The sequence below is a fragment of the Opisthocomus hoazin genome, chromosome 15 (assembly GCF_030867145.1).
Source record: "Opisthocomus hoazin isolate bOpiHoa1 chromosome 15, bOpiHoa1.hap1, whole genome shotgun sequence".
NCBI lineage: Eukaryota > Metazoa > Chordata > Aves > Opisthocomiformes > Opisthocomidae > Opisthocomus > Opisthocomus hoazin.
This window is the reverse complement of record NC_134428.1, coordinates 24,100,644-24,109,975: the sequence shown is the minus strand read 5'-3', so window position 1 is coordinate 24,109,975 and position 9,332 is coordinate 24,100,644.

The following is a 9,332-nucleotide window of genomic DNA, read 5'->3' as shown; positions in this document are numbered from 1 at the left end:
GCAAGTGTCCTGTTTTGCATGTGGAAGAGAGGCTCCTATTTAAGCAGGTCATAATTACTATTGCCTAGAAGGGCTGCCCAAGCTAGGTCCGTAACAGTGCTGGTGTTTCAGATCCTCTTGCAAATCTCAGGGGTTGGCAAATGTGTTTTCCTGGGGCAGCAGCAATCCACGGCTCCGATTCTGCCACCCCAGCCGCTTTGGGTTTCCCCATATTGTCACTGCTGATGTCCTGCAGGACCCCAGGCACGCACTGGTATAGACACGGGCAGCTCTGTCTGTGTTTGGGGTCTGCCGTCCCCATACAGTGTGAGGCTCCTGTTGTATCTCACCTTCAAAATTCGCCTACTCTTACTTTTCAAAAGACTTTATTTCTGTTAAAATTAAGGGTTTAAGCCCAGGCTGGGGAAATCTTACTCCTTTGAGGTCGGTTTATCATACTGGTCCTCAACAGCTGAGATCTGTCTCATGATGATCTGACTTCAGATTACAACAAGTTGCCCAGAGAAGCTGTGGCTGCCCCCTCCCTGGCAGTGCTCAAGGCCAGGTTGGATGGAGCTCTGAGCAACCTGGGCTGGTGGAAGATGTCCCTGCTCATGGCAGGGGGTTGGAACCAGATGATCTTTAAGGTCCCTTTCAACCCAAACCTTTCTATGATTCTACAAGGGATGCATCTTCTGAGTGTGCCACTGAAGGCATCACCTCCCGTATCAGTGCATGTTAATTTTATCCTCCAGCTGAACAACCCAGCTTCAGTAAACACCAGCTCTGAAATGCATCCCTGTGAGGCTCAGCTTGATCAGAAAGGATGGGATATCGAAGGAGGAGGGAGCGACTCATTTTGAGGATGTGCTCATATAGCAACGCACTGGGGAAACTGGGGGTGTAGATGCCACAGTTAAACTTGTGCTGAGGTGTTTCCTTAATGAGTCCTGAAGTCTCCCTTTCTTGATCCAGTGGTTTAATTTAGCTTGTGAGTTTAAGTGCTCCGAGGACAAAGTCAAGCTGAGTAGGATCACATTTACTGGTGGAAGGAACAAGCTATTCTATTTTATAGATTTAGAGATAAAACAACCTCATTTTTCCCCAATAAAACACAGTCATTCATTTATTATGTCTAACTTTAATTTATCAATGCATTTCTTTTTCCTCAGAAGCTCTAAAATTCCTTCTCAAGAGCTGCCTTCACTGCCACACTGTTCCTTTCCATCTCCTTTCCTCCAATTAGTGTGTCTTCCTGTGCACTTCGAATCTGTCCCCTAAAATATTGATATACAAAACTGCCCTAGCAGTGGACCCAGAGTAACGAGCTCTGCACAACGAAGCACAGCCCTTGGCTACGAAATCTGGATTAAGGCACCTCATTAAAAACATTTCGCTTTTCATTATTAGGAAGAAGAACAATGTTGGGATGAGCATTCAGGCTTGGTGTGACTGTAGGGAGAATAATTGCAGATAGTTAATTTATTCAAACCTAATTCCTATTCCTAACTACTCCCAAATAATATTACCTATGTAGATCTCCCTTGAATAAGCATAGGAGATATTATTTTCAGTGATATGATAAAGAGGAAGAGCTTGTAACAAAGTACAAGTCTGCTGGTGCTGGGGCTAATAATTAGGGGAAGCCAAAATAGCCCCGAAGGCTGAGATGGTGCCCATTGTTCCTTCGGCCTTTGCTTGCTCCAGGCACCAGCGATGAGCTCTGCCCTCCTGCCCTCCCAGCTAACGCTAACCTTGTGCAGTGGAAAAGCACATGTGATGTGAAAACTCGTTCCCTGGCTGCCACGCTGGAAGGAAATCTCTTTTTTTCCCTTCTCTTGGATGGTGTGTTTTAAGTTGGGCAGAGGTTTGATGGTGGCAGCCGTTCTCCAGGGCAGATTCATGTGTTGCTCCAGCAGTTCCCATCTCCAGCGAAGCAGCTCACAAGTCCTGCCCTTGCCACCTGGAAGGACTTGACCTGCCTGATACTTCTCTGCTCCTGCCTGCCCTGTCCGCCAGCATTGGCAGGTTGATGTCCCTGCTAAACCTCCCCAGCTTTCTACAGGTTGCTAAATCCCAGGACGCTGTCCGGCAGCATCCCAGCTCCCTCACAAGCCTGGGAGGACAACGCTGCTGTCAACCCCAGGGCCTGTCCTCAGGATGCTCTCAACTCTTCGTCAACAGCCTGGCAGTTTCTTGCAGGTTGATGTGTCGTTGCTCAAACTCCTGACGTTTACTCACCAAAAATGCAGGTCCAGCCACTTCACGCAGCATTTTTCCTGTGGTGGTGAGCACCCATGGGCTCCACTGAGTCAATATTGGGGCAGCAGCAGCAAGGGCTCGGGATTAGATGGACAAGCCTTCAAGCATGCACTGCAGACTTAAGCCAGCTAGTGCCGTGATAATTAAAAGCAAATTAAATGCTTTCCCTCTGGGTGCCTGTTTTTGCTATATTTGGAAGCCAGAGGCCAAATGAAGGGCTCAAGGACCCCTCTGATGCATGGGAAAGGGTTCCTGTGGTCTTTGCAGTCTTGGCCTTGGCTGCAAAGAGTTCATGCTCCAAATGAAAGGAAAGCAGAAAGGGCAAGCAACCAGATGGCAGGATTTGCCTGTGGCTGCAAACCTGGTGATTAGCAGAATGAGGAGGAGAGCTCTGGTCCCCTAATCCCCATCCCGAAGCCACTCAGCCCTGCGGTTGGGCAGGGTTTTCCAGCACATGGCCAATTTGTCGTTACTTTTCCTATTTGACTTTTTTATTGTGCCAGCTCAAAGCTTGTCTCTCTTGCTGATCAAGTCTAAAATAATTATTATAATCTGAAAAATTGTGTCTGTCTTCCTGGGAATTAAATATTTAAACTCTCAGACAAATAGGCCTTGCTTACTGCTGTTAAAGGTTCATGCTCTCAAATGTCACAGTAAGTTAAATGTACCTTGAAAAATAATCTCATTTCTGGTTACTTTGCTTTTCATTCCATTTTACCTCCTTATAAATTAGCCACACTAATTCAATCAGAGGGTTTGACACCGCAGCTCCCTGGGTGGACAGCTGGGAAAACAACTGTCACCTCCGATAGGGAAAGAAGGAGGATGGTTTGGTCAGAAAAGCCGAAGGGGTTGAAAACCTCCCTTTGGGGCACCCACCAAGCCCGTGATGCTTCTGGGGCTTCCTTGCATCACTGCTGTTTTGTTATGAGCATGGTCTCTGCTGGGGAGTTACCCTCTTGCCGCTGATGGACCTGCAGAAATGTCAGCACATTACAGTGTTCCAGAAGACAGTATAGTTAGGTGCCTGCTTTTTGAGTTTTGCTTTTGTAATTTAATTGGGAAAATTGCAGGTCACACGTTGTGAAGTTGGTTAGGCAGTGCCCACTGCAGCAGCTCGGCAGGTTTTCGCGGTTGCTTGATGGCGAGGGCTGGCTGGAAGCCCCAGCCCTGAGCTTGCCAACCGGCATCTCGGGGCTGGGAGAAACCTCCACAGGAGAACGTCACTGCAATCACTGTCACAAGCTGTGACTTCATGGCCATGGAGGGGCTAAAGAGGTACTGGCACAGCCCGAAAGTCTGTGCCAGATTTGAGTTGTGAATCATTTCATAAAGCATGGTTGGAAAGTCTCTAGTTCAATGGAAATAGGTGTGTGGCAAGGGGAGAGGAGAGGAGAGGAGAGGAGAGGAGAGGAGAGGAGAGGAGAGGAGAGGAGAGGAGAGGAGAGGAGAGGAGAGGAGAGGAGAGGAGAGGAGAGGAGAGGAGAGGAGAGGAGAGGAGAGGAGAGGAGAGGAGAGGAGAGGAGAGGAGAGGAGAGAAATTTCATCTGGAAAGGACCTAAAACAATCATCCATTCCAATTGCCTGACCACTTTTGGGCTGACTGAAAGTTAAAGCACGTTGTTAAGGGCATCGTCCAAACATCTCTTAACCACTGACAGGCTTGGGACACCGACCACATCTCTAGGAAACCTTTTCCAGGGTTTGACCACCCTCTTGGTAAAGAAATGCTTCCTAACATCCAGTCTAAACCAGACTCTGATACTCTGGGTACTCTGAATACAGCTGTCTTGAAGCAGAAAGTGTGATGCTGTGGCCCACTACGTACATTTAGTGTATCTCAGTGTACAAAGTCTCATTACCGATAGTGTCTGTTGGATCTGGCTGTTTATTTTGTGTATAGGAGGAAAGATGCTGCTGTTCAGCCACATGCCCTGGAAGCACCCGTGGCTGGGTTCAGCGAGGCAGGATTTGACCCATCAGTCTCTCGCACTGCTGCCCGCAAGATGCGTCCAGGCTGGTGGCCCATAGCACATCAGATCTCATGATTGATTTGGGCATTGCTGGCAAAGGGCCTCCGGGAAATGCTGCCACATGATGCTCGAGGCTTGCTAATAACAGAAACGTCATTGCTTCGATGCTTTGGCTGGTGATATGCTCTGTTTCAACTCAAAATGCCACAAAATCACAGAATCACAGAATGGTAGGGGTTGGAAGGGACCTCTGTGGGTCACCTAGTCCAACCCTCCTGCCGAAGCAGCGTCACCTACAGTAGGCTGCAGAGGACCTTGTCCAGGCGGGTCTTGAATATCTCCAGAGAAGGAGACTTCACAGCCTCCCTGGGCAGCCTGTTCCAGTGCCCCGTCACCCTCAGAGGGAAGAAGTTCTTCCTCATGTTCAGATGGAGCTTCCTCTGCTTCAGTTTGTGCCCGTTGCCCCTTGTCCTGTCACTGGGCACCACTGGAAAGAGTCTGGCCCCGTCCTCCTGACCCCTACCCTGCAGATATTTGTAAGCATTTCTAAGGTCCCCTCACAGCCTTCTCTTCTTCAGGCTGAACAAGATGACAAGAGAGGCTCAGTTTTTAGTGACAAAGGGAATAATCTTTAAGTGAAACCACTAAAAAAGAACAAAAGTCCTTAAAAAGCAGGGTTTGTAACCCTTAGTCCAGCAGCCCTGCCAGCTCCAGAGTCCTCCGCAGGTTTTTCACTTCTGGTAGTGCACGGCTCAGCACCTTCAACCTGCCAGGTCTGCGGGTGGGGAGAACGGATCCCTCCTGCTCCCGAGAACAGGCGTGAGGACAAATGACCCATTGCCACATCAGCTGCTGCTGTGGCAGTGGGTGCCGAGCTCCCTGGGAGCTGCTTTCCCAGCCCGGCACAGAGAGAGAAGCCACAGCTAATTTTAGTCTCACCTTCCCCAAAATGCCTGAGGAAAGAGCAAAGAAGATAAAAATCCATTTCTGTGGGATGAGAAGTCGGGTTGCAGGTGGCTTCCCAGCTAGGAGGACTCAGGGATGTGTCTTAAGCAATGACAACACTGGGTCCCTGCACAGGAGCTTCTGGGTGCTCTACTTGGCTCCTGCTCTCCGGCCACATGGCTCCAGGGATTGCTGCCAGAGGTAGGAGTGCTCCTAAGAAAAGTCTTCAGGGAAACCCTGCGCTCAGCAGCTGTCCGTGTGTGAACAGGAATGGAAGAGGAAAGAAACTCCCGGGGCAGTCTGTAAACAGAAAACCTCATAAGAACCAAAACTTAAGAAAAAACCATCCATGATTAAAAGAGATTTTTGAAAGTGGTAACGCTGCACTATTCCAATCAATTCCTTTGACACCCACTCATTTCAAAGTAATTCATCACAATTAAGACAGGCATTGTAACATGGCGTTGAAAACTCCAGCGAATTACATCCCATTATGCCATCCACTGATGTTTGCAAACCTACTTTTTTTTTTCCTTTTTTTTAATAAAAGAACCACATTTACATAAATCATTATTTTTGAATGCTCGGAGCCAGATCTCATCTTCAGTCGGGGCTGTGGGCTGCAGGGAGGGGGCAAAGCCCTTTGGCTGCTGCTGCTGGTCCTTCCCCAGGGCATGGCACTGGGATCCGGGGCCAGCAACAGCGTTGTGGGGAGCCATCTCCATGCTCTCGTCTTCACCCGTAACCCCTTCAGTCATTGCTGCTAAATGCCTCTGAAAGGCCGAGACCTGAGGGCCCAGTCCAGCACTGGAGGACACACTCAAACCAGTTCCCATCAAGGCCCAGTGACTGACATAACCTGATCCATTCCAGGGCTGGAGCCAGACATAGAAAAGCCAGAGGGAAAACAACCTGATGCATCCCCCACTGCTATTCCTCTGCTAAACTGCCCAGGAGCCTTTCTTTTTAACCAGTGATAAGAAAATCCACTTGTTTCTTGAACAAAATGATATTCTGCGGGGCTGAGATGAGGCAGTTTAATAATTTCTGCTAAATTAAACAAAGTTCCTGCGGCAGCCAGAGTTATCTGCGAGTGAGTGATCGCAGAGAAAAATGGAAAGCAGTCAGGATGTTTCATTCTGGCTTTTTCCAGAGGCAATATTTCCATCTTGAAAATTACCTAGTATTATTTTTTAAGTAGGGGGGGTCAAAATGGTCAAGATCAGTAAACAAACCAAGCCATTTCAGAGCAGGTCACACAACACGTTTTGCTTGACTTGTAAAACAACACACCCCCCCCCAATTTAATATCACTAAGGCAAGCATGCTGTGAAAAAACAAATCTCGTATCAGCAGAGGATAACAAATGTGTTTTGATGTGGGTTTTTTTCCCCAGCCATTTTTCCATCTTCCTTTACTTATTATTAATTACAGGCAGTGATTTCCTGCTCCGTGGCCCCATCCTTCATGCCCTGATGGCTGGAGGCACGGGTAGGACCATGGTAGGGAGAGACGGGGCAAATTCTTGTGTGATGTTTTCCCTGTCCTATCCATAAAAGTTTGGAAAATCCTTGTTGAAAAAAACGGAAGTGGGTATGTCCTGCAGTCTTTTCAAGCTGTGAATTTACTCCTTTCTTTAAGGAGAAAAAGGAGCAGGAGGGAAAAACACAGCTGGACTTGCAAGTTGTTGGAGTTCCTGGGTTGGTTTGGGTTTTCTTTAATTTAATTCCTCTTTATCCACTAGGACTGTATCCACCAGGATGGTAAGCAATGAGAGCGGATAAGCCAGGACAGCAGGATCTCAGTTGCTCCATTTCTCTTAAGCGCTTCTCGGCTCAGCACTCGGTTCGTGATGAGCTGTCAGGGAGAAAAATGTAACTCTTGTTCAGCATCATAACCAGACAAACAATTTGTAAAAAATAATCTTTTTGACAGATCATACTCCGTTTCCTCCATGAAAACAGCTTGTGGGCTTTTCTTTCCCCTTCATCAGTTTTTTCGTTTTTTTTCCCCCCAGGCGCTGTAGATGAGTTGAGCGGATTTCAGTGCAGTGATTCAGAGATTAAAGCAGAAAACTGGAGCTGTTTCGACAGGACGCGTTGACGGGTGCTGGTTTCTCGATCCCCAACCACATCAGTGCGTGGTCATTGCTAAACACGATCAGACCTGACTGCAGACCTCGCTGTCCCCAAACACCACCCAGCATCGCCCAGCGCTGCACCGTTGCTGTGAACGCACCATCAAGACAGGGTCTCTCAGGAAAGCTGATACAGGAGCGGTTCTGGCCCAGGCAGGTGCCCACGCCGCATGCCGTGAGCGTGCTGCGTTGCAGCTGGAGGTGGGCACACACTGGTGTTCCTCCTGCATCCCTTGGGGATGGACAGAGGGACCAGGGGGGGTGAGACATCACCGGGGTTTGGCTGTGCACGGCGCAGGTTGTGGGTTCGTGCTTTATATGTGGTGTTTTGCCCAGGGAGGCTTCAAGAGAGCTTTCTTTGGGTGAACGGAGCAAAGAGCCTCCTTTGCGGTAGTCGTGGTCCATGCAGGGCTGGGGAGCGGAGCTGCGTGCACGGGTGCATCCCGCTTCACTGGACCCGGCCCTGCAGGAAAAGCTGGCAAGGCTGAAGGTGGAGAGATGCCTCTGGTCCTGGTACTAAAAGATAAGGAGAGTTGGAAGGAAGAGGCTGAGGAGACAACTCTGGCTTTAAACAGAATAGCTAATACGTGGTTTCGGCAAATCTTCAGCTGCCTCTGGAACAGTGGGTTAGAAAGGAGGGGGAAAGGCTTTGTACATCAAGAGTTCGCTGATCAGTAACTCAGAAATGGGTGCTGGTCAAGCTGGACAATCCCTGCTGCTGTGCAGAGCTCCAGCCTTCCACCAAAGCCCAGGGAAAACATCCATGACTTGCTCTGCCTCTGTGCGAAGCTGGGAAAAGCAAAGCTCGGGGTCTGTCCCCAATGTGTTGGGGAGCAGGCGAGGTTCCCACTGGGGCTGGGGCAAGCACCGGCTGCGGTGAGTCAAAAATCAGGGTCATGAAGCAGACAGCTCGCTCCTAGAGGAATATTTTTAGGCCAATCTCAGCACAGGAGTGGGAATAAGAGAGAGATTTTTGTGATCTTTTTTGTGACCTTACCTCTTATCTGCACAGAAACACAGCTGACAGTGCCCAAAGGTCCCAGAGCAGACCGAGGCAGCCTCAAACCTCAGAAGCATGCTCAGAAATCTTCCACCAGAAACTATAAATACAGAGCAGCATCCTATGGTACCTGTGTTCTGGAGGGTGTTCGACAGGAAGGCGAAGTGACAGGGCAAAGGCCACGTCTCTGCTACTGATAGAGGATGGCAGGGGCAGTGCCGGATGTCCTCGCCCCGGGCCGGGTGCCTTGAGCAAGCTGCTGCTCTCCCTGATTTAAAGAAGCTTTTATTTCAGGTAAAAGTGGAGCTGAGCATTCATCACTGTGAAAAATAGTAGCTGAATTGATCATTGGAGTCAGCCTTTAGGCCACAGGGTGATGAGCTGGGGTCAAGCACGTAGTGAAGCGTTGCGTCCATTTTACAGTAATGCTGCTGAAAATTCTCAGAGCCACAGGAATTATTCGGTTCAAATTTAGGGCAAAACTCTAGCTCCATCTTTCTTTGTTTCCCTTGAAGTCATTTGCCAAAGAAAAATACTGTTTATCCAAAACCCACTTTCGTTTGCAAGATGATATGTGGCTTTTTGCACTTACCACGTCAATCTATGAAAAGTGTCAGCAGTGATTTCGATTTAAAGAAATATTTCTTTTTCCTGACAAATGGAGTGTTTTGAACCTGGAAGAAAAAGATGGCTAAGAGCACTCACAAATCTCCCTCCCTCATGGTAAAACCCAGCCCGACCGAGGTGGAAAGAGAGCTGGTAAGTCAGTACAGGTAACTAATGAGGATTTGAAGACAGTCTCTACAAAACTCCTATCCTGGACAGTCCCAAAGCTGACATTTATTTACATAAAACATATAATTGAAATGTCATAAAAGAACGATTAAAAGCATCAGCTGACCGGAATGTCGATGGAAGCAGTACGGTGAGTGTCTGCTTTCTGTGGAAAGGCAAAGATTGGTTTGGGTTGGTTTTCCCTTTTCATTAATTTTCTTAATCTCTTTTAAGAGATTAATCTCTTTTAATCTCTGTCAAC